Source organism: Mesocricetus auratus, unplaced genomic scaffold (assembly GCF_017639785.1).
Source record: "Mesocricetus auratus isolate SY011 unplaced genomic scaffold, BCM_Maur_2.0 Super-Scaffold_100676, whole genome shotgun sequence".
NCBI lineage: Eukaryota > Metazoa > Chordata > Mammalia > Rodentia > Cricetidae > Mesocricetus > Mesocricetus auratus.
The window spans coordinates 27363170-27388331 of record NW_024429266.1 but is presented as its reverse complement, the minus strand read 5'-3'; the positions used below and the strand labels follow the sequence as shown (position 1 = coordinate 27388331).

Below are 25162 nucleotides of genomic sequence, written 5' to 3'. Positions count from 1 at the left end.
GAAGTCAACAACCCACCTCCCCACCCCCACTTCCCCGCCATCCCCATCTTCTCACAGGAAGTTATTAAGAATATCATTTTGAAAGTTTATCACGCTTATAAACTAAAAAAAGCTAAACACAGAGACCACATTATTATATGTGGAAGATAAGGCTATTTCAAACTCATAGACTGACACTATCTGGTTCACCCTTTGAGCAACACTGTTAGGAAATGGGTACCCACTAGGAAAGGCTCTCAATGGCTAGGCTGGCTTGCTTTTTTTGTTTCTTTTTTTTCCTTTTTTAAAATTTAAGTTAGAAACAAGTTTGTTTCGCATGTCAATCCCAGCTCCCTCTCCCTCCCCTTCTCCCTCACTCACTTTCTTTGTTTCTTATGGGATAGTTTTGTTACTTTTGGATATATATGCTTGGGGTACATTCATTTAGCCAACACATATTAACTGGGTACCTACTATGGTGCCAGGCTCCATGTAGAAACAGAGAACACACTGCTGACCAGAAGCATATTTTTTTAAATAGTAAGAATATTGCAGTCTAATAAAGGGGAAATAGAAAGGAAGAAGGATAGAAATATGTAGCTTCTAATGGTAAGTGATTTGAAGAAAATGTGAGCAAAGCTTCAAGAGATTGTAACATGAATTAAATCTAGTCTGCAGATCTGGGGTGGGTGTACCTGAGCAGCAATGTTTTGGCTGAGATTTGGAAAACATGGACCTCTTTGGGTTTGGTGGTGGATTAGTATCTGGGAGTGAGCATATACTAACAAAATCATGCTGAGCAATTTTTGCAGTTTTGACTGAAGACAGCAGAGCTCTCTGGCTAAGAGAGAGAAAATCCCATGTTTGCATAGATGCATCCTCATTTGAGTTCGACAACAGTCCCGGTGTCTTCTATGCCGTACATTATCACTTCCTTCCGTGCTCCAGCCTTAACCACCAGGCGATTTCCTTCTTCCTCCCTTTCCCACATGGTCTCTCCTCTCTCAGTGCTACTCAGACTCCGAATGGTTTGTCCCAGTCCTCTGTGCTCTGTTGCTGGCTCCTGCACATAGCTTACACGTTCTAACAGAGAATTCTGAGTTCAACTGTGGCCACTGGAAATGGAGATGAGAAATTTCCGAGGCCAGTACTTCCATGGTTATGGTGAGAAGTACACTGGAGGGTGTCATCCAATGGCAATCCTGCCACCCCCATAGTACACACTAAGTCTGGGTGGATGAGAGCTACCCAAATCTATTCTCATTGGATTATCTTTACCTGGGAAATACATGCTCTGAGAACTTTTAATAAAAATGTCCCCAGCTCCCTTCCTTTATTATGTTTCAGCCCAGCTTTGAGAGGTATAACAGGTAAGCTGAAAGTGAATTTAATAGGAAACTGAGATTTTGTTTCCCTGGCAACGTTAATTCAGTCTTCTTAGAAATGGAAATGATACTGGAAGCCTTTGTTTTTGCATTCCCAACTTTGCAGGGCAATGTGACATGTTGAGGGCCCTGGAAACAGTCCTGAAGAATAGAGTTTGCTTTAGAGTCTTGCCTCATGAAGTTTCACATAACCCCATGGGCACTGTGCACTAGTTGGCATTTACCTTCTTTGCAGAAAACAATGGAAACAGGTAAATCCTCAGTGTTGTGGCAGAGTACACCAACTACACACGCCCAAAGGGTGAGTGACAGAGTATACCAACTACACATGTCCACAGGGTGGGTGAGCAGTTTGTTGATTCAGTAACGAATATGGCTAAGAGGATCATGTGTTGTTCAAGACCAGTGGTCCAGTAGCCCTGATATTCAGGGGCGGGACAGGCATTGGTGTATAGGAATAGTAATCAAGCCACTCATATGGATGCATGCTCTCACCTTGCACACTTGAGTTGGGCGTTTCATTCATACTAGGGTGGATTTCAGTAATTACCCTTAAAGATACAATAATAAGTTTGAATAATACATCCTCAAGAAGTTTTGGTAAAAAGTAATCTATCCCATAGGTAGAGATTTATGGTCACCTTTCTTCTGTGCGGCTTTCTAATGTGGTGTTAGAGATGTAGACTTCTCTTGAGAGAGAGTCAGGATTTAAATCTTGACTGTCATTTATTCGTTTGGAGTCTTGGAGATGGCTTTTGCTTTGTTCTACCCCAGTGATTTCATTTATCGTGTGGCTGTGGAAATGGTTAAATCACACTCAGTGTGAAACACTGAGTCAAGGTCTAGAACCTTGTAGTTGTGTATAGTTTGGGTTAGACATTCAGTTGCATCTCTCTCTCTCCTTCCTTCTTTCTTTTTCCCTTTCTTTTTTTGGCAACTGGGAAATATTGCATATGTACAGACAGCTTTGAAAATTTCCCCAACTAATTGCACAAAAATTTGATGCTCCCATTTTATAGATACTTATTTTACAATATGATGGAGCAGTAACTTATGACTCTGAAGAAGTAGGAGTAGGAGACATGGAGGAGAAACAGGAAGAGGAGGAACGGAGAAATCCAGCAGCTTCCAGTTGGGCACCCCCGCCCCTTCATCTTCCTCAACAAGTTTGATTCATTCCCAGTAACTGGAGACCCTGCATGGGACTATGAACTGCTTTCATTCTGGATGCTCCTGAGTCGGCTCTGAAACATGAGTCCTCAGTGTGAAGTTACTCACAGGTGATTATGCTGCCTTGCATCCTGTGAAAGGAAAACGAGATTACCACCACAGCCCTGGCAACAGTGTGAGTTCAGGACTCTGTGTGGGCGTGGAGAGGTGAGTGACATTTTCTTTTTCAGCCTTAAGGTTATCAAGGGTGGGGAGCAAGAAATGCCTTGCTTTTTACCTGTCTTCCTTAAACATTTGCCATGCACTTCTAGAAAATCAGAGGGCCTTGTATTCACTGAAGACTGTAACACTTACAGCCAGCATCAGCTAAGAGAGCAAATGTTGTGCCTTACCTCTTTGTTAACAACTGACAACCAATTTTACTTGATTGAAGTCATAATTGTTGGGCATTCTTTCCCCTCCTATTCATCTATATACTTCTGCTATTAGTTATTAGTGCACAAAAAGTTTTCTGGCCAAATGTTGCTTGTTCTTGTAGAAAGTCTTCCCTAAAAACAGATACTTGGAAGGACATACTCAGTGTTTGTGATTTGACTTGTGGCATCTCCCAACATCTCTTTTCATATGACTGTTTCCCTGTTATCCCTCTGGTCTCTGACGCTCAGCTATGCTTGTCATCACATCACAGCACCTTCCCTCTTCCTGTGTCCTCACCTAAACTGGTGGCTTTGCAAGCTCTTGCTCCCTTCTTCAGACAAAAATACCATAGTATACAACGTATGCACCCGTGTAGCCTCAGTTTCCCCTCTGGCCTTCTGTACTCTGGAATCCATAGACATTGTTTGTGCCTCACATTTAGCAATTGCACGTGTCATTCTGTAGTGCAGAAATGTGTTTGCACGCATGTGTGCTATTGGTTTCCCTATGCCTCACTATTGTTTCATGATGGTACCTTAGCAAGTTTTACTTTTTTTGGCATGTTTAGTTCCTAGAACAATGTTTATGCAGGATAAATAATGAAAGCCTGCTGTATTCATGAAAAGATAAGCAGTGTCCTGCCCTGGTTATTTTCCTGCTAGAGATTTCTTCTAGAGGGAGCCTTAGTTGAGTTATTGCATTCATCAGACTGACCTATTGCCATGTTTGTGGGGTTATTTTATTGATTAATGGTTGATGTGGTGGTATCACTCATAGACAGGTAGTTCTGAGTTGTGTAAGAAAGCAAGCAGAGAAAGCCAGTGAGCAGCATTCATCTCTGGCCTTAAGGTCCTGTCTTGAGTTCTTGTTTTGGCCTTTCCCAATGATAGACTGCAACCTTTAAAACAAATGAACATATTATCACAACTTTGTGTTTATTGCAGCAACAGGAAAGCAACTAGGATGTGCTCATAGGCTGAAGCAATGTTATCTCAAAAACTAACCAGCTAGGGAATAAGGGAGTTAGTTCTTCCACTATCTTCTCTTCCACATTAAGTAGAGTTTAGAGCAGTGGTTCTTAACCTTCCTAATACTGTGACCCTTTAATACAGTTCCTCATGCTGTGGTGACCTCTAATCCTAAAATTACTTTTGTTAATACTTAATAACTGTAATTTTGTTATTGCTATGAATCATATTGTAAACATTTGTTTTGTCCAGTAATCTTAGGTGACCACTGTGAGAGGTTGACAACTGCTGGTTTAGTAGGATGTAAGGATTTTTGTAGAAGGCAAGACCAGAGAGAACTTCCAGTTCTTTATCATATGTTATTTCTACAACTTTGAATCTTTGCTGTTTTCATATTTTTGTGGGAAGTTCTTGCCAATAGCTTTTCATGGCCTCATCTACTACATACCTCCAGTGTCACAGAGTCATCATCAAGCCTGACTTCTTCATGTGGAAGATCACAATTGAGAAATCCAAATATTGTTAGCATTTAGTGGTCACAATAGTTTGAGATTAAGTTCTACTCTATTAAGAAGATAAGAGTAGCATTTCATTGGCCCTAAGCAAAGCCAACCAATCAGATCTCTTACTTTCTGCTTTTTTCTGGTACCTGTGATATCTGTATGAGATGACTCTTCTATAGGTTCCGAATTTGTAGAAATAAGTGATGGTAAGTCTGTTGAGATGATTCAGGGATATTGAAGACTAATGACCTGAGTTTGATCCCTGGAACCCATCCTGTGAAGGAGAGGACTGACTCCTAAGTTGTTGCTGTGGAATAATCTTTGTACACTATAAATATGTATTGCTCTCATTGTTCATAAAAAGCTGATTGGCTGATAGCTGGGCAGGAAGAGATTGGGCAAGAGAGCCTGACACAGAATGTTGGGATGAGGAAGGGTGGAATCTGGAGTCTGGAGCAGATGCAGGAAGAAGTAAGATGGGCATGCCATACTGAGAAAAGGTACAAAGCCATGTGGCAAAGTATAGATAAAAAATATGGGTAAATTTAAATGTCAGAGTTTCTTCTAGTGCCATACATTTACCTGCAAATTTTAAGATCCCATTTTTTTCCCACTGGATAGTACACCATTGTATAAATGTACCACATTTTACTAGAAGATGTTGGGGAAGTCCTGTGTATATGTCAATAAATTACTGCTGGCCAATAGGAATCTAGATAGGTGGGGCTAGGAGTCCAGGAGGATTCTGGGAAGGAGAAACACAAGAGAGTCAACATGTAACGCCATGGGGGTAGGAAGCCTGGAACTATTCTCCGGTAAGAAACATACTTAGATTAACAATTATGGGGTAATTGCTTAAGTCAGAGCTAGCCAGTTAGAAACAAGCAAGGCCAACAGCTTCATAATTAATATAGCCTCCTGTGTGCTTATTTGGGACTGATGCGGATCTGGAACCAGGCGGGCGGAAAGGCTTCTCTCAAAGAAAAAGCTTCTCTTAACAAGAAGAAACCATCCTGAGTGAGGTAACCCAGTCACAAATAGACAAACATGGTATGTACTCACTAATATATGAATTTTAGACATGGATCAGGGGAGTGCCAGGCTACAATCCCATTGTCAGAGAATCTGGGAAACAGAACCTTCAACCAATTTTAAATTTTGTTTGTATATGTGTATGGGTGGATACGTGCATGTAAGTGTAGCACCTATAGATTCCAGAAGAGGGCATCAGATCTCCTGGACCTGGAGTCACAGGTAGTTGTGAGTTGACTGACTTAAGAGCTGGGAACCAAACCCAGGTTCCCTGGAAGTGGAGTTCATGCTCTTAGCCACTGAGCCATCTCTCCAGTCCCAGCTCTTCCTTTCTTAAGCTGCTTTTGTCACAACAAAGAGAAAAGTAACCAACACATCTGTTGTTCTCAGTGATTCACAGGCATTATCTCATCTTAGCAGTGAACTGTTAGGTTTAATTGTTATTCCCATTTGACAAAGAGGCAGAGTCTTGTAATGGCTGAGGCATTTGTCCATTCTGGTGCAGCTATTGGATGTCAAACCTGAGTCTCAAATCCAGGGCTAACAAGTCTGGGAGCCTGGCTTTTCACCAAGACTCTATCCTGGACCAGGTTTAGGATGATAACCCTACCTTCCTCTGGGGTTTTCTGAGTAACTGTTGGTGGGGGTGGTCTGCAGGCCATCAGATGAGTTCTAAAAGGGATAATACTAATAATAATTTGTATGGAAGGTTTTATCATAGCTTTACTTAATGGAACAAACCTTCAGCAGCATGTAATGTGAATTGTACAATCTCAATGACATACATCTCTTGCAAACATATAGTGAAGTTTGAACCTTGAATAAATCTTGAAATTTTTAGCATATATATTAAATGTTTTGATTTTCTGTGGCAATTCAATTAAATAATTTTAGCATTCTTTTAGATTTTTTCCTATAGTTTCTATAGTTTGAATTTTTTGGGGTGGTTTCCAGATGGGGTTTCTCTGTATTGTTTTGGAGGCTGTCCTGGAACTCACTCTGTAGACCAGGCTGGTCTCGAACTCACATAGATCTACCTGCCTCTGCCTCCTGAGTGCTGGAATTAAAGGCATGTGCTACCAATGCCTGGCTATATAGTTTGGATTTTTAAAAACACTCATCTGGATCTTATAATTGCAAATAATTTAAATTTCTCTTTCTAAAAACCAAAAAGTGCATTGTGACCCCTTTAATGATGAGACTTGAAGTTTTCCCTAACTAGGACATTGATATTTTCTGCGTATCTCTGTGTAACTTGTTGGTATTTTCTGTATATCTTTATTCAATTCTATGATTCAGTTGCCGGGATTCCATCTCTGTAACAGCCATCTTGATTGTTCCAATTCCAGTTTAAAATATAATTGTGGAGTCCAGTAGTCCATGTGCTTAGCCCATCTCTTGTATTTTTATTATTTCACCCTCACAGCATTTTGTGGATGGAATTTGATGGACAGAAACTCTGAAGCTCAGCGGGATGTAGCTCAGTAGTACAGTATATACTTTGCAGGCATGAGGCCTAGGAGTGACTCCTAGCAGTACAAATTAAAAAGAAGAAAAGAAAGAAGGGAGGGAGGCAGGTAGGCAGGGAGGCAGGGAGGGAGAGAGAGAAGGTAGGCAGGGAGGCAGGGAGGGAGGGAGGGAAGCAGGTAGGCAGGCAGAGAGGGAGGGAGGGAGAACAGAGGCTCACATGGTTGTGGTGCCCAGCACAAGTGATGACAACCTGGATTCTGACTCGAGTTGCCCTTTATTTCAAGAGAGCTCAGTTTCTAGTTTTCTTGGGATATGTCTCTTATTTCCCATTAAACATTCCAGTGAACTGCTTAGGAGAGCTTTCATAAATAGTTTCACGAACTCAAATCAACCTTCTCTTTTCAAGTTGCTGATATTTCCAGCCTTTGCCTTCAGCCTGGTGCTGGGCCTCCCCTGCATATCCTTTGTGTTTGGCAGTTGGGAGCATACTGGTTTGCTGTGATAGCGGGAGATTTTGGAATTGGAAGTACTGGTCCTCAGTTCCTCTGATCCCCACAATTATCTCTCTGAGTAATTGCTTTGTGCTTTTTGGTAGAGGGAGACAATAACCAAATTGAAATAAGCTATTTGTGTAAATAATGGGATATTTTTAGAAGTTTATTTTTAACATTTAAAAAAAAAGAACACTTCCAAAAAGACACACCAAACTATAGCCTATATTTTTAACCAAACAGAAAAGTTACCCAACAAGATTGTAGGTTTTAAAACATCATGCCAACACAAACTTGCCCCCTCTTTCTGCTTTCAGAGTCCTGCTGAATTCAAAGGGTACTGGCAACTGCCCCAACTCAGGGTGGGAGGGAGGAGCCAAGAGCAGCAAAGGAAGCCAGCTCCTTCCAGGCTCTCCATGGGTCCTCAGCTTGTCCCCAGGGTTTTCTTTCAATATGGAAGCAATTTGATACCTTGGTAAACAATAAAGAAACAAGCAAACAAAAAATACCAACAGCAGAACCAACAAAAATGAACAAAAGACTAGCAATGAGGGTTGTTGAATAACTATTTTTTTCATATAAACTTGATTTCAATGCAGCTTTTAGGAGATAGCTCATCCAATTAATAATGTACATTAACAGAACAAAATTTATGCATTTAAGCCTTACATAGGTGACTTTTTTAAATTGACTGATTCAGTTCATGAATCTCATACATCTAGGTTCTCTGACTCAACTAGCCAGTTGCGACTCTCAGATTCTTTCCCTTCTGCAGCTCTGACTGTTTCTAGGACAACGTGGCTTCTCTGTCAGTGGTTTGTGGCTACTGAGAATGAAGAGCACACACCTTCAAACACAGACCCAGTACTACTCCAACACACATTGACATTGTCATACTAGTGGAAAAATAAAAAGTGTGTGATGTTCTGTGCTGGAAACCTTGTCCAAAATTGCACTCATACCCTTGACACGACAAGGATTATAGAGGCTGCTGGAAGTTCTCTTGGAACTCTGTCCCAAGGCTGGGGTATTGGGGAAGGACCCCAAGTTTCAAGATCAAGGCAGTTTGACTGTGAAATGCTTTGGTTTGAATTCTGACTCCAACTCTTCATTAACTGGCACAGATTGGGTAAGCCTCTAAAGTTTGTACTTCACCTAGAAAACATGGATAATGTATCAGCCTCTGCTCTACACACATGTTTCTAAGGACAAAGGAGATAATCTAGATAGAGCACCCAGAAAAATGCCTTGTCAATGATAAATACAAAAATAAACGTTAATGATGATTAATATGTTAATTTCCATCTTCTGGAAAAGAAAATGAAGATGTAATAGATGAAGTAATTTATAAAGCCATCTTTTAGTATTGCTTTTGGAATGGTAATTTATTAAAATAGATTCTACATAAAGCTTAACTTTCTGCTGTGGAGAGGCAGTTTGAGATAATTGGTTAAATGAAAATATTTAATGTATGAGGAATAAATGGAAAAGTCAGATCTGTTAAATTTTCAGCTTTATTTTAAACTCTTTGGCAGGAACTACCATATCAACCCACCTTCATGACTTTCTTCGGCTAGAGAAGAAATTTGAGCCTTGGTTTGTAACAGCTTGTTGATCAAGTAGAGGCTCAGCTTATCTGGTCACCACTTATTTCATCAAAGGCCTCTCACTCAAGAAACCATGTAAGAATTCTTAATTCCCCAGTTCTCATGAAGGCCAAGTGCATATAGAAACACCTTCTAATCCACACAATGCTTTCAAAATAAATATTTTCAAATTATTTTATGCAGGTGAACGGTGAAAGTTAAAGATGCTCTTTAGTTCATTGAACACAATCTTGGGAGATCACATGACAGGTTGTAATGGGCCTGGCTCCCCGGTCCTGGATCCATGTTGTTAATCGGCTGCTGGACTGATGGCACTGGAATGAGGTGGCCTGCTCTGAAACCTTCCTGACGACACTCCCATTGTGTACTGTCTTCATGACTGCATCACACCCAAACTCATAGCCCAAAGAGGCTATCATTTATCCCTGTGGGCAGCTTAGTTCTTTTCTTTTTTCTTTCTTTCAGGAAATGAACTCTTTTCCTCAATAAACTATAATAAAATTTTGGGAGTTATAGACCCTTTAGAAAAAAATATTTTCAAAGAAATTCTTACAAAGCAAACACTGAATCAAATAACCATCATTCTCCATAACATTTGACTAAAACAACTTTCTCTGGATCAGTCCTTTGGGGTGGAGGTTCTCAGAAAGCATGTGAATTTAGGAGGAGGTCCCATTTCACTCAGTTAAACTGGAGTGGAGTTTATGTTCACTGTTAGAACTTCCTATTTTAGAAATGGGAAAACTAAGGCTTGGAGCATGTCATCCAACTTTTATTGAGTAGGACTGTATATAAACATGCGCACGCGCGTGTGCACACACACACAGGCACACACACACTCCAGCACACATGCTCATACTCACATGCACACGCACAAATGTCTTGTCTGTCTGTGCTTGCATATTCTCATATCCGCAAATCAAGTCTGAAAGAAAGGCACCACTAATATTCATGTATATAGGCAAAGAAATATCAGAGCTATTAAATAACAAATCCATTTTGAGATAGTGACAGAGCAAGGGTTTGAATATCTTTCTAAGTTTGCTCTGTGACTTCCTTGTTTTCTAGTGTTTCCTTGCTACCTGTATTACTGGTTTGAGAAGGGGTGGGGCGGGGCAGGACAGGGTGTGTTCTGTCAGAGGCACTGATTGCTTTATGCTCTACACTAGGCTTTTAGGCGCCCAGCCACACTGCCGTGCTGCTGAAGGACATTCCCCTACTTAAGTGGCCTTTAGTGTCGTCATTCACAGGGCCTAGGAATTGCATTTAATTCAATGATTTCAGAAAGTTTTTGTTGTTGCTGTTTCTCTGTGGGTTGGAGTCTATGCTAGAACTTGCTTTGTAGATCAAGCTGACCTCGAACTCACAGAAAGTCATCTGTCTCTGCCTCCCGAGTGCTAGGATTAAAGGTGTGCACCACCTCCCCAGAAAGATATTGAATGGAAGGGAAATAAAGTCATAAAAGAAAAGAGACATAAAGACATCTTAGGCTCGGATTTACTCTGTGTATTATGATCTCAGGTATGGCCCATAAAATGACATTATCCTTTTGTATTTAAGGTGTTCCCTCAAGGTGTATTTTGTCACAATACACTTTTCTTGGCAAAAACAGAGCCATAGTTAAGAATGACTTTTCAATTAGAAAAAGTTTCTATTAGTGAAATATTGAGAAACAGGGAGGAAAAAGGAAAGACTCGGCAAAATGGGTTTCATATGGGGTGCTGTGTTAATTTTTAATTCACCAAATATAAGCATATTGATTAGTGTGCTGACATTCATCTATTTTCAGAGTCTCTTTGATTTGGGTCACAACCCTGAAAAAGGAGGTGACCATGCCAAAAGGGGGGGCAAAAGCTAAATTTAGGCCCTCATCAAAGTAGTCCGACGAGTAATATTTCCTTACTGCTCTGCACTATCAAAGGAGATAATGAAATGGAGGAGAGAATAGTTAGGACAGTATACAAACCAGGCAACTGGAGAGCAAGGCTTAAAGGTAAAAACAAACAAAACCCCCAAACTTGTAAGTTATTGAGAAAGGGTCTCATGCTCTAAGGCAAGCACTGCATTTTCCTTATTAGCAGTACGTCAATATTCAAGCTCAAGGTTCTGAGACAAGACAATTAGTGGTATATGAACTCATTATTACTGACACTGAATCCCCAGATGCTGAGTGTGATAAACAAGCAGCTCAACCGAGACATCGTAGCTCATTAACACAAGAGCACCTCCTTCATCATGGGTGCTGATCACTGTAAGCTTGTACAGCAAAGGGCCATCTCTATGTAGCACACTTCTTATTAAAGCTGATGGGTTTGAGTATTGCAGAGTTAGAAAGTTTGGGTATCATAAATTCCATTTGTTGATGGAAGAACTAGACTCGGGCTCCAAGACTCAGAAGCAGCATCATGTCTCCACTCTCCATGTCTAGCCTTATCCCACCAGCCAGTGACTACGGGACACTTTTACTTTGGGGATGAACAGACTGATCTCTAATAGGACTCATCTTCTAAGTGACAGGCAGACCACCTTCTGCTAGACTTTCTGTTATTTGGGGTCATCCCAGGGAGGGAGTCACAGGTAGTCACAACACTTGTTTTGATGCATGTGGGAATTGCTGAGTATACAATAAGTGAGCAATTGCTAGAACTATGCTCAGAATTTTCATGAATGGCTGTCACTCATGATGCTCTAAGGAATCTAAGTACTATATTTCCTACATTATAGATGAAACTATAGAGACAGACAGGAAGAAAGTTTCTAAGTTTGTATAGAGTGGTCAAATCTGAACTAGAACTTACTAGAGTCCTAAGAAATGTGGACATATGTGGACAGGTCACAGTAAGTCACTTGAACCCTGTTTTTCCAATCCCCTTCAATATTTCTTCCCTTGAATGAAGTTTGTCAGACAGAGTGACAGCTCCATGGTTAAGAGGACCCACGTTCAGTTCTCACTCATCACACATATGGTAGGACACAACCATTTGTAACTTCATCCTGGGCATCTGATGCTATCTTGTTTGTACTCTAACAAATAAAGCTTTCCTGAAGATCAGAGGGTGGAGCTAGCCACTAGTTAACCATAAGGTCTGGAGTCTGTACAGACAGACAGGAAGCGATATGGCTGGGCAGAGAGAAGAATATAAAGTGGGAGGAGACAGGAACTCTGCTTCTTTTCAGTCTGGAGATTTCGTAGAGGTAAGAACTCTAGTGGCTGGCTGCTCTGCTTCTCTGATCTTCAGGCAAGCTTTATTTGTTAGAGTACAAAGTACCACCACACACACAGGCAAATATAATATAATACATATACATAGTACAATAATTTTTAAGAGAAGAAATGAATCTTGTTCACTGGCAAAGAAGGTATTCACTAAATGTATTACAAACTTGATTTTTCTTTATTTGCAGAGTATTTTACAAAGAATACTTTGGAGAAGGTGTTTGGATAGCTTTAAAAGAATGCTTGTTCCTGGCCAGTCACTAGCCCCGCTGTCTCTGTGGAAGCCAACACTGCTGCAAGTTTCACGTGGAGACTGGGTCTTGGGTTTCCTCTGGCTTCAGCTATCTCCACTGAGCCAACAAAAGGAAGCTGTGTTCCCATCCTGGAAATCCAGGATACTAAACTCTTGACCTCAGCTCATGTTTTCTCCCTGGTGTTTCAGGAGCCAAGGTCTTCATCAGTAGTATATATGGAGTGCCTTCCTAGACTTACTTTTAATCTTTACAAACTAGTATCTTCAAGTTCAAAAAATTGCTTTATAGAGTCAAATCTTTAGTTATTCAGTGAACAAACTTCTTCTGTCTTTCCTACTTCTCTTCCTTCCTCTCCCCTCCCTCCCTTCCATCCTCAATATTTGGCACACATAAACATTTTAGCAAGCAAAGTACAGAGAACAAGACAATTACCTCCAAGTTTCTGCTTTCAAAGGATGCAAAAGCTAAGATTATTAGACCCAGATAGTTGTAAACCCACATAGTTTAGTTGCTCTGCAGTCAAGATTGCAGTGAGTCGTGGGATTCTTGATGCCCTTCTAGTCTTCCCAAAGGAGCATTTAGGAGATGGTTAAGGAGTCATGATGACTAGCATGGCACTCACCTTGTCCCCTGTGCTACATTTTGCTGTTCTCTTTCTATAGCACAATATCTAGTTTTGGGTCACAGTCCCTTTATTCCCTGACAGCTTCCCTCCTACAAGACATGTGTGTGGTGGTTGCATGCTGTACCTTCTACTTTTCCATCACACAAGTCCTTACTTTCTTATAGAGAATGGAAAAGTTTAAGAGGATTTTTGAAGAGGGAGGGAGGATATGAGACATGAAGGATGATTGGTGCTAGCTGGATTGTCAGGCACTCGGCAGCCATGAGGGAGCCCTCTTGTATGACTGTGTAGAGTCACCTGCTTTCTCTGTAGGCTGTCCTGTCTGCCCTCTCGGATTCTGTTCCCCCGAGTCACAAGTTCTCACTTCTCGATTCAGTGGTACCCAATGACCACAGAGGTGAAAGCTTTTCTTTCTCATCTTTGAGCCCTTTACTGTTAAGGCAAGGGAAGACTCTACAGATTCCATATTGAGATCATGCCACATCTCTTACTAGATCAGAAGCACTGGTTCAGATGTTATAGTGCCCTCCTTACATTTGCGACACACTCTGACCTAGTCCAACACTATTTCTGGGTGCTAACAGGCTCATCCAATGGTTGAGAGACTCTTTACTTTCGAAACCATGACTTTAAAAGTTGGGCAGTAGCCATGTTACATAGGAAGGAAAGTTTTTGGAGTTACCAAAGAGCTCATCCCTAAGTGAAAAATAAATGATGATGGAGACACAACCTACTTACTGCTACAGTGCTCCATCATTGTACTGAGTCATAGCCAACTAACACTCATTCACTTTTTAGCAGTAGAGAAGGTCACTTTCAAGTTTAATTTAAAAAAGAAAGACAGGAAGGATGAAAGAAAGAGAGAGAGAGAGAGAGAGAGAGAGAGAGAGAGAGAGAGAGAGAGAGAGAAAGAAAGAAAGAAAGAAAGAAAGAAAGAAAGGAAGGGTTGTTTCCAGAAATTAGCATTCTAAAACAAACTTGGCTTCTGAAGTTACTCTTAGAGATCAACACTTGAGGGGGCAAAATCGAAGAGTGGAGAAAGATTGGGCAGTTTGAGTTATTTTCTGTTCTCACTCATTCAAAGTGTAAGGGCCACCTGGGAGGGAAACGCTAATGGAAACACAAAATTTGTTTCTTATCTTAGCATTCATGGTAATCTTTTCCCATATAGATTGAAGAACTAGTTATTTCACTGACAGCTATCCTTTCCTATAATCCTATTTGCCTTGTAAATGGAAATTTACAAGAGTGAAATAGCCAAGAAAAATGATGAAACAGTGAAGGTTTTGGATAATCACAGGTTTTAATACATTCTTAAAATTATAGTTTCAAATTATGGTAGTTTTCTTCTGAAGGCAGCCACCATCAGCTCCTTCCTTATCTACACCGAATTTTACACCAAGAATGTCTAAATTGGGCTTTCAAGGATCAACAGGAATTCTCTAAGCAAATGAAGAAGGCAGCAGAGAACATCTTAGTTAAAATCAGTAATACTTCTCAAGGACTACAGCCATTCCAATTCTCCTCTAGCATAATGTTATGCAGGAGATATAACCCATATGCACATTCTGAATTTTCTTCCTTTCTCCAGATTTTAAGCTTTCTGGAAGTGCAACTTTCCAGTAAGATGATATCTGACCAGCTTTGTTTTAATTCTTGTCTGAGTTGATTGGTTGCTCTGTAAGCCAACCTATTCCAGTTGTTTTCAAAAGAAAATTGCCAGGGTTAATCATAATTCTGCAGAGTTCTTGGTATATTTGAAGAGGTGAAATCTACAGGACATCATCAAAATTGATATCTCAGTATCCATCATTTCTCATGATCCATTTCATCTTTCCATTTTTCTTTGAAGCTAGTGTGATTTTACAAAGAGCTGGTGCTGAGTCTTGCTAATAACACAGACCAGCCAGGTGACATTTAGAAATTTACTTAACCTTTCTGCATTTCTATTTCCTCTTTTGTGAACCAGGGATAATAAGCCTGTCTCTCAGAATTAAAAGGATGACATAAAACCACATCAATTGGGAATGACACAGAATAATGCTAAGAGATTCCTCCCCTCAGTCTTCCTTGTTTCTCCCAACTCTGCCTTACTATGCTATTTTTTGCAAGCACTTGGATGATAGTTTTTTATTCCTTTGAATGTAGTGGTCATCATTCTGCATAAACACACCACAGTCCCTGACTACAGTCTGATTTCCTAGAATCCTGGCTGGATTCTAGCAGTCTGGGTCAGAAAGATTCAAGAAGAATACAAGCAGGGAAGATGATCTCTATTTCCCTGGAAGTTTTTAAGAATAGCAACCTTAGACAAGAGCAAGAGATGACCAAGGGAATGCATGTGAGGAGATGTACATGAACTTAAGTTACAAACCGAAGTCAGCGAAGATCCTCTCATGTTTGGCTAAACCCAAGCGTGTACAATTTCCTTGGGCTTTTACTGCTTTTCTAAAGACAAGAGATCAAGTTTTCCTGTCTGCAAATATCCCTGACATTTTGTTGAATATTTTTATGTTTTTTCCATTATAGAATAATGCACAATATTCTTCCCAAACTTGTTTTCTATTCATCTCCTACTGAGGTTTATAGCCAAGAAAAACTAGGAGTCCCCTGCTGCTTCCTTGTTTATACTTTCAGAGCAGAGTGGCACATTGTGTCTAGGCAGATAATGCTCTCTGCCATGAGCACCAGGGATGCTGGATCTTCAAGGATTCAGATTACTGAAATCCTCACAACTGCAGAGCCCCAGTAAGGTTCCTTCAATGTCTGGTTAATGCTTGCAACATATCATCTGTGCAAATTCCCCTGTGCTTGGGCAGCAACCATAGGAAGGGAAGGTTGTCATAATGACAAAATCTACAAATCAAGAAATACATAAAGGAGGACATGTAAGTGTCCAGGGAACAGATGACAAGATGTGACCAGAGCAAGGATGAGTTATTTCTACCATTTGGAAACGGATAGCACAAAGCAATGGCTGTTGCTGGTGGATATGAGGAACTAAGGCCTGGGAGAGAATGATCTAGATAACAATGATTAGGTAGTAACATCCGCATGACCCTGGATGACTATCTGTGTTCTTTAAAAAATGTTTATTCACTTTTATTTCATATGTATGAGTGTTTTGTTTGCATGTATTTATGTCCATCATTTTCATGCCTGGGGGCTACAGAGGCTATTTCTCATATTATCTTCTATGTGGTGCAGTGTATCTTGTTTTATGTTGAGGCTTTTGGTCCCCTTGGAATTGAATTTTGTTCAGGGTAATAAGCATGATCTATTTGGATTCTTCTACATTTATCTATGTAGTTCCACAAGCACCATTTGTTGAAGATGCTGCATTTTTTTCAGCGTGAATTTCTGGCATCTTTACCAAACAATCGAATGTCCATAGGTGTGTGGATTATTATCTGGATCTTCAATTTGATTCCATTGGTCAATGCCTCTTTTTTGTGCCATACCATTTTGTTTCTATTACTATAGCTCTGTAGTACCACTTCAGGGTGGTGATGCCTCCAGCATGTTTTTCTTACTCAGCATTGTTTTAGATAATCTGGTTTTGCTTATTTGGTGTGTGTGTGTGTGTGTGTGTGTGTGTGTGTGTGTGTGTGTGTGTGTATGTGTTTCCATATGAAGCTGAAATTTGTCCTTTCAATATCTATGATGAATTATATTGGAGTTTTGATGGGGATTGCATTGAATCTGAAACTTGTTTTTGGTAAGACAGCCATTTTTACTACATTAATCCTACCAATCCATGAACATGGGAGGTCTTTCTATCTTCTGATATATTCTTCTATTTCTTTCTTCAATGTCTTAAAGATTTTATAATACAGATCTTTCACTTGTGTGGTTAGAGTTCCCCCAAGATGTTTTATATATTTAAGACTATAATGAAAGGTGTTATTCCCTGGTTTTTTTCTCAGTCCATTTGTTATTTGTATATAAGAGGGCTACTGAGTATTGTGAGTTAATTTTGTATCCAGCTATTTTGCCTAAAGTGCTTATCAGCTGTACAAGTTTCCCCGTGTAATTTTTAAGGTCATTTATGTATGCTAGCATAAAATCTACAAATAAAGATACTTTGACTTTTCTTTTTCAATTTGTATCCCCTTGATCTCTTTTAGTTGTCTTACTGCTCTGCCTAGACTTCAAGTACTTTATTGAACAGTATGGTGAAAACAAATAATTTTGTCTTGGTACTGATTTTAGTACAATTACTTTGAGTTTTCTCCATTTAAGCTGATATTGGCTGTGGGATAGCTGTGAATGGTCTTTATTATGTTGAGGTATGTCCCTTATATTCCTAATCTCTCCAGGACTTTAATCATGAAGGAATTTTAGATTTTGGCTATGGACTTTTCTTCACCAAATGAGATGATTATACGTTTTTTGTCTTTCAGTCAATTTATATGGTGGGCTCCATTTATCGATCTGTGTATGTTGAACAGTCCCCGCATCTTTGGGACGAAGTCTACTTGATCATAATAATCTTTTTGGCATGTTCTTAGATTTGGTTTGCAAGTATTTTGTTGAGAACTTTTGAATTTATGTTCATAAGGAAAATTGGCTTGTAATTCTTTCTTGTTGGGTCTTTATGTGATTTGGGTATCAGAATGACTGTGGCCTTGTAAAAAACAAATTGTACAGTGTTTCTTCTATTTCTATTTTGTGGAGTAATTTGAGGAGTATTGGCATTAATTCTTATTTGAAAGTCTGGTAGAATTCTACATTGAAACCATCTGTCCCTGGACTTTCTTTGGTTTATAGACTTTCAATGACTGCTTCTATTTCTCTAGGGGTTATAAGGCTATCTAAATTGCTTCTCTGATCTTGTTTTAACTTTGGTAAGTGGTATTTATTGAGAAAATTATTGATTTATTTTAGATTTTCCAGTTTGGTAGAATGCAGGTTTTAAAAATATGTCATTTGTGATTCTCTAGATTTCCTTAGTGTCTGTTGTTATGCCCTCCCTTTTATTTCCAATTTTAATTTTGACACTCTTTCTATGCCTTTTAGTTAATTTGGATATAGGTTTGTCAATCTGATTGATTTTTTAAAAATAGCCGACTCTTTGTTTCATTGATTCTTTGTATTTTTTGTTGTTGTTTTCTTTATAATTATTGATTTCAGTCCCGAGTATGATAGTTTCTTGCCATCTACCAATTTCTTTTGTTCTAGAGCTTTCAGATGTGCTATTACTACTACAAAATTTGTCTATTTTTGATTTTTAAAAAATCCTATTTTGCATACTAATCTCAGTTCCCTGTCCCTCCCATCTTCCTGCTTCCCCCACCTTCTCCCCACCCAATTCCCCCATCCACTTCTCAGAGAGGGTGGGGCCTTCCATGGGGAATCAACAAAGTCTGTTACATCACTTGAGGCAGGAACAAGGCCCTCTCCTCTGTATGTAACTTGCCTCTTAGAACCACTTTCACTATATCCCATAAGTTTGGGTATGTTATGGATTCAGTTTCCTTTAATTCTAGAAAGTTTTTAATTTCTATCCTGACCCCCTTTTTCATTAAGTAGTGAGTTAATCTGTTTCGATGAGTTTGTAACCTTTCTGTTGTTAATATCCAGCTTTGATCTGTGGTGGTCTGGTAGGGTGTAGGCTGTTCTTTCAATTTTATTGAGTCTCAATATCTTTTGAGACTTGCTTTGTGTTTGGAGAGAGTTCTGTGATGTTCTGAGAAGAAGGTATATTATTTTTTATTGGGATGAAATGTTCTGTAAATATCTGTTATGTCCTTTTGGTTTATAATGTCAATAGCTCCAGCATGTCTCTGTTTAGTTTTTGTCTAGATGACCTGTGTAGTAGTGAGAATGGGATATTGGACTTTTCCACTATCCATGTGTGAGCATAAATATGATTTAATATATAGTAGTGCTTCTTTTATGAACTTGGGTGTCCTTGTGTTTGAACATAGTTGTTAAGAATTGCAATGTCCTCCTAGTGGGGTTTTCCTTTAATCAATATGTAATGTTCTTAGCTATCTCTTCTGATTCATTTTGGTTTAGTCTATTTTTTCCAGATATTAAAATGTTTCTTATGTTCATTTGCTTGGAATATATTTTTCTATCCTTTTGCCCTGGGTTGATGTCTATCCTTGATGTTAAAGTCTGTTTCTTGTATGCAGCAGAAGGATGGTCCTGTTTTGCAACTATTCTATTAGACTATATCTTTTTATTGGGGAATTGAGACCACTGATTTTGAGAGATGTGACTGAGAAGTATTTGTTGATTCCTATTATTTTATTGTTATTATTATTATTGTTGTTGCTATTATGGTGGTGGTATATATGTGTGTTTCCTGTCTTTTGATTTCTTGGTCTTGGAAAATTTGTTGCCTACTTTTTCTTGGGTGTGGTTAACCTCTTTAGGTTGGAATTTTCCTTCTAGCTTCTTCTGTAGGACTGGATTTGTAGATAAATTTTGCTTAATTTTTTTGGTGTTTTTTTCTTTTTTTTTTAAATTTAAATTAGAAGCAAGCTTGCTTCACGTGTCAATTCCAGATCCCTCTCCCTCCCCTCTTCTCCCACCCCCCACCAACCCTCCCAATCCCCCACAAACCCTGCCAACCTTCCACCCAATCCACACTCCATTCCTCAGGGAGTGTGAGGCCCTCCATGAGGGATCTCCAGAGTCTGTCATTTCATCCAGTGAAGGGCTTAGGCCCTCCCCCCATATGTCCAGGCTGAGAGAATATCCCTTGATGTGGGATGGGCTCCCAAAGTCTATTTGTATGCCAGGGACAAATACTGATCTACTACCCAAGGCCCCATAGATTGCCAAGGGCTTTTAGCTGACACCCAAATTTATGGGGTCTGGATCAGTCCCTTGCTGGTCTCTCAGTTGTCAGTCTGGGGTCCAAGAGCTCCTCCTTGTTCAGGTCAGCTATCTCTGTGGGCTTCACCAGCCAGGTCTTTACCCCTTTGCTCATCACTCCTCCCTCTCTGCATCTGGGTCTCCAAGACCTTTATCATGAAGAAGTGTTGGATTTTGTCAAAGGCTTTTTCAGCATCTAGTGAGATGATAATGTGATTTTTGTTTCTCAGTTTGATTATATGGTGGATTACATTGATGGATTTTCATATGTTGAACCATTCCTTCATCTCTGGGATAAAGCCTACTTCATCATGGCGGATGATTTTTCTGATGTGTTCTTGGATCCGATTTGCCAGTATTTTATTGAGTATTTTTGCATTAATGTTCATGAGGGATATTGGTCTGACATTCTCTTTCTTATTTTTGTCTTAGGTATCAAGTTAACTTTGGTTTTTTATAATGGAATATCTTATTATTTTTTCCACCTACTGTGATTTAAGTTTTGCTTGGTAGAGTAGTCTGAATTGGCATCTGTGGTATCTTAAGAGTTTGTGGACTATCTGTTCAGGCCCTTCTGAATTTTAGAATCTCTTTTGAAAAGTCAGGTGTTATTTTAGTAGGTCTGCCTGTACATATTATTTGATCTTTTTACCTTGAAGTTTTTAAAGTTCTTTCTTTGTTCTGTATGTTTAGTGTTTTGGCCATTATGTACCAAGGATACTTTCTTTTCTGGTCCAGTTTATAGGTTATTGTGTATGCTTCTTGTACCTTGATAGGCATCTCCTTCTTTAGGTTATTCTATGATTTCCTTGAAAATATTTTCTGTACTTTTGGACTGTGTTTCTTCTCCTTCCTCTATTCCTATTCTTACACTTGATCTTTTCATAGTGTCCTGTATTTCCTGGATGTTTTGTGGCAGGATTTTTGTTTTTTGTTTTTAGATTTAATATTTATCTGACCGAAGTATCCATATCTTATATCTTGTCTTCAATGCCTGAGACAATGTCTTCCAACTCTTGTATTGTGTTGGTGAGGCTTGCCTCTGAAGTTTCTGTTAGAGTTACTAAATTTTTATTTTCCAGATTTCCCTCACTTTGAATTTTCTTTTTTTATTCTATTTCCACTTTCAAGTCTTAATTTATTTTACTCATTTTCCCCCACCCTTCAATTGTGTTTTCATAGATTTCTTAAGGGAATTATTCATTTCCCTTTCACATAACTCCTATCATATTCACCACAGGTCCTCTACATATATACTATAGTTATGTGTATGTAGTTTTATGGGACTCTTGACTATGAGAATGGGTGGGTCTCTGACTCTTTGGTCTGCTCTTGGGATTCTTTTCCTCCTATTAAGTTGTCATGTTCAATTTCAATATGAACGTTTTTTCTTCATCTTATTATATTCCATTTTATCATGTTTAGCTGTTATCTCTTAGAAGCCTGTTCTTTTCTAATGAGATACATAAAAGGGGTGGATCCCAATGGGAGGGATAGAAAGGAGAAACTGGGAGGCCTAAAGGGAGGGGAAACTATAATCAGGATATATTGTATGAGAAAGGAATGTATTTTCAATAAAAAAGAATCCTTATACTCATAAAGGCTATTTTAATGTCTTTTTCTTGTGCTTCAGCTGTGTTACAATCCTCAGGGCCTGCTGTGATTGGATTGCTGGGCTCTAATGGAGACATTGGTTATTGATTGTGTTTTTACACTGGCATTTAGGCACCTCGATTTAGGAAGATTGTATTTCTAGGTGCAAATATCTGGCCTTGTCTTTGTAAGGTGGGTGTTTGTTCCTTGGTTTCTGTTGTCTTCTCTGATTCTTAGGAGAGAGAGTATATTTGCTTTGTGTTGCCTAGTAGGAAACAGGAATATTGTTCTTTTGGAATCCCGATAGATGTAGTCACTAGAGATTATAGGTAGAATGTCTTTCTAGGTGTTGGGAACTGACATTTAGGAATGGGAATGTGGAAGGCCTGGGAGTTGCTGAGGGGTCCATAGAAGGAAGAAAACAGGACATCCATCAGGGTCTGCTTAGTCTGCTGGGAATGGGGCAGAGAGTGAGAAGAGGGCAGAGCAGAAGGCCTGCTACAGGGATGGGATGAGCCTGAGGGTATGTATGAGGGGGGATGGAGGGAAAGGTGAAGATCTGCAGTTAAGTTAGCTTCCCTTCTTCCCTGGCCAGAGGGGCCGGAGAGTTCCCATAGAATCCCTGCTGGAGTTGGGAACTGGGATAAAGCAATGAGGGAGGACACGAATATCTGAGTTGTAGGATGAAGCCTTTTCCTTGCCAGCCACTTTGGTTTTTCCCTAGCAGTCGCCTGGGCTCTGCCACATTGCAGTCCCCAAATAACACACAAGACACTGTATTAATTATGAAGCTGATGACTGTTTGCTTGGTTTCTTACTGGCTATCTCTGACTTAAGTATTTACCCCATAATTGTTAATCTAAGTATTTCTCTTACCAGAGAAAGGGTCCAGACCTTTTACTCTTCTGGAGGCTACATCGTGACTCCCTGTGTTTCTCTATCCCCGAATCCTCCTCGACTCCTAGTCCCACCTATCTTGCTTCCTTATTGGCCAACAGTGCTTTATTAACATATACACAGGACTTCCCCATTTCTGTGTGGTCCACTAGAGGTGGGGGTAGGAGGAAAAGAAGGCTTCAACGGGTGTTCTGCTGCAGAGCTGGGGATAAGACTGGTAGGATGCTGTTGGAGTAGTTGCGTGGTAAAGATCTAAATTTATCCTGCATGCTTCCTTGGATGGAGTCAATAGTACCTAACTTCAGGCCACCTACACACTTGACCAGCTATTCACAAAAGACTTTTGCAACTGATTTATTTAAGTGAGGATCAAAGCAAGATCCAATTATTTCATTTACTTGTAAGGTTTTGAAATCTTTTCCTTTAGAACATACTTGACCTGTTGAAGAAACTGGGATTGTGGCTCTTCAAATGTTCCAAATGCTGCATTTGTTTCTTTTCTCTCTGTCTGCTCTGCACACGAAAAAATTGGTCAAATTGTTAATTACATTTAATGCTTTTTTTCACAAGGAGCATTTCCTAAGCAGTGGTGTGTATGTTTTAGTGCATTACATCGTGTGGCAAATAGTGTCTGGTATCTCACTTCTGTGACTTTTAAAATGGATAAGTGAGTTCCATCATGAAGATCTCCAGTGTCCCTCCTCACCCATAGTCTCAGCATCAGTTGATGTTCATTCTCTCAATTGATGATATCATTGATAGTTATAAGTAGCATTATTCATTCTTCTACATGCAATAACAATCACTTCTTTTAAAGGAACATTGTTCTTGTTGACTTTGGGGTTTTTAAAGTTTTCATTAAAACTCTTTTGGATCATACAGAAGAGCAAAATATTGCACGGTTTTTATTTCTGCTAACCTGAAGTTCTAGGAGCAATGCCAAAATGTCAAAACAAGGTCATGAAATATTCCTGGTAGTCAGATTGCAAAATTTGAGTAACATATATACCAAAGGAGCTTGGGTTTCTTGGAAAGAGGACTGATTCCAAGTCTTGCCTTGAAAATAGCAAGATGAACCTGGGAAACTTTGTAGTGCCCATAAGCAAAGAACTTACAAAAAAAATTTAGGGGTATGTCAAAAGGTTCCCTTAGGGCAAGTCTGAAGGACCTGTAGCCATTCCAAGGCAGAACAGTTTGAGCACCCGAAATAAAGTGACTGCAATTGACTGCTTCATTGAAAGTGTCTTTAAAGCCCATGATTCTTAAGTGCAACAGACAACAACAGTAACAACAAATGAAGCAGGTAGAGGACCATGCATCCATCAGCCAAAACAAAAACACATCATCCATAGCCCCGAAGGGAAGAAGGACACAGACATCTTACTATAAAAATATATAAATTGCAGGAAAAATTATTAATGATTTGAAAAGGTCTTGTGACCGCCATCTGAAGAGTATGTTGTAGGAAATAAGAGTGGAAACAAATCCAGGGGCTATGCACATTTCTGCTTGTATGTAGAGGAAAGAGCTAGCTTCTGACACACAGATGGCAGATTAGCCTCTGACCTCCTGAGGTGCTTATCACTGGTAGGGAAGATTGTTGACATTACACAATTAGGTAGGATGTGCATAATGAGGAATGCACACAGATGACCCCACTGAAGAGGATGTGAAGAGCAACAGACTGTCCTGGGAGCAACAGAGCAGAGAGGATGCTCACACTGAGTCTCTCAGGTAACTAGGAGTCTGTTGTTGTTCTACCTCAAGGCAGCTTCAGATCCAGCTGGAGCATTATGGAGCCAAAGCAACTGTGGTCAAAACTGACTCAAGACTAGGACAAGATTAAGCAGACGGGAGAAAGGGAACATTTAGTCTAGAATGGAAGAGACAAGCGATGATAGGCTGAAAGTTGACCAGCCTAGGCCCAAGCAGGAGAGAGCCCAGATGTCTTTTGAATGATGACCATGTAATTATTTGTGTGATCATTGCTTATTACTAGCTGCTAAGTGTCAGTTTAGGGAGATTAGAGCCATGAGTTATAAGATAGGATAAAGAGGCGAACATCAATGAATGACAAGCCACAACTGTGTTATGGTGGCTGAATTATGGTAGACTGCTGAGATATACATCATAGAAAAAGAAGTGCAGTGACAGCTTAGATATGTTATCTAGTATTACATAGAAGTCACACCAGATATAAGCACTAGAGATGTTATAAATGCCAGGGACTCAAAAACATATTAAGACATAACTAGGCAGGCCAAAGTAAACAATGGAAAATCACCCTTAATTGCTGAATATTAGGAAGATGGCCTCAGAGTAGACTTTCACACAACCCAAGGGTTCTGCAAATGCCCCAGTTTCTGTAAATTCTGATAACAGGCAAAGTACTGTGAATGCTGTGGACTGTGCCTTTAAGCTTAGATGTATAGAGAAAGCTACCACTTATGGTGGGACTGAAGTGTAAAGATCTGGAAGAGGTGTCTGCAAATACTTAACAAAATGATGGAATTCTTTCCATACTCTATTTGTGATAGCAAAATCAGTATGACCTTCTGATAAAAACATTTAATAGCATTTTTAAAGGTCTTTAACATCTGCTTGCATTTTGATGTAGTAACTGTATCTTTTAAACAGAAAGTTATCAAAAAGAAATATTTTAAAATATGTAAGAATATACACACCGTATATATAATTATATATTTTATATATATATAATTTAAGGA

The 25162-nt window shown here is 39.5% G+C and overlaps 1 long non-coding RNA gene across 1 annotated transcript in view; it reads left to right on the top strand.

Annotated features, from left to right (window-relative positions):
- LOC121137050 overlaps window positions 1-25162 on the top strand; it is a 96896-nt gene that overhangs the window by 15719 nt on the left and 56015 nt on the right. Inside the window, exon 2 of the long non-coding RNA XR_005874255.1 lies at window positions 2384-2741. This is a non-coding gene — a long non-coding RNA (uncharacterized LOC121137050). The remainder of the gene's footprint in view (window positions 1-2383; window positions 2742-25162) is intronic.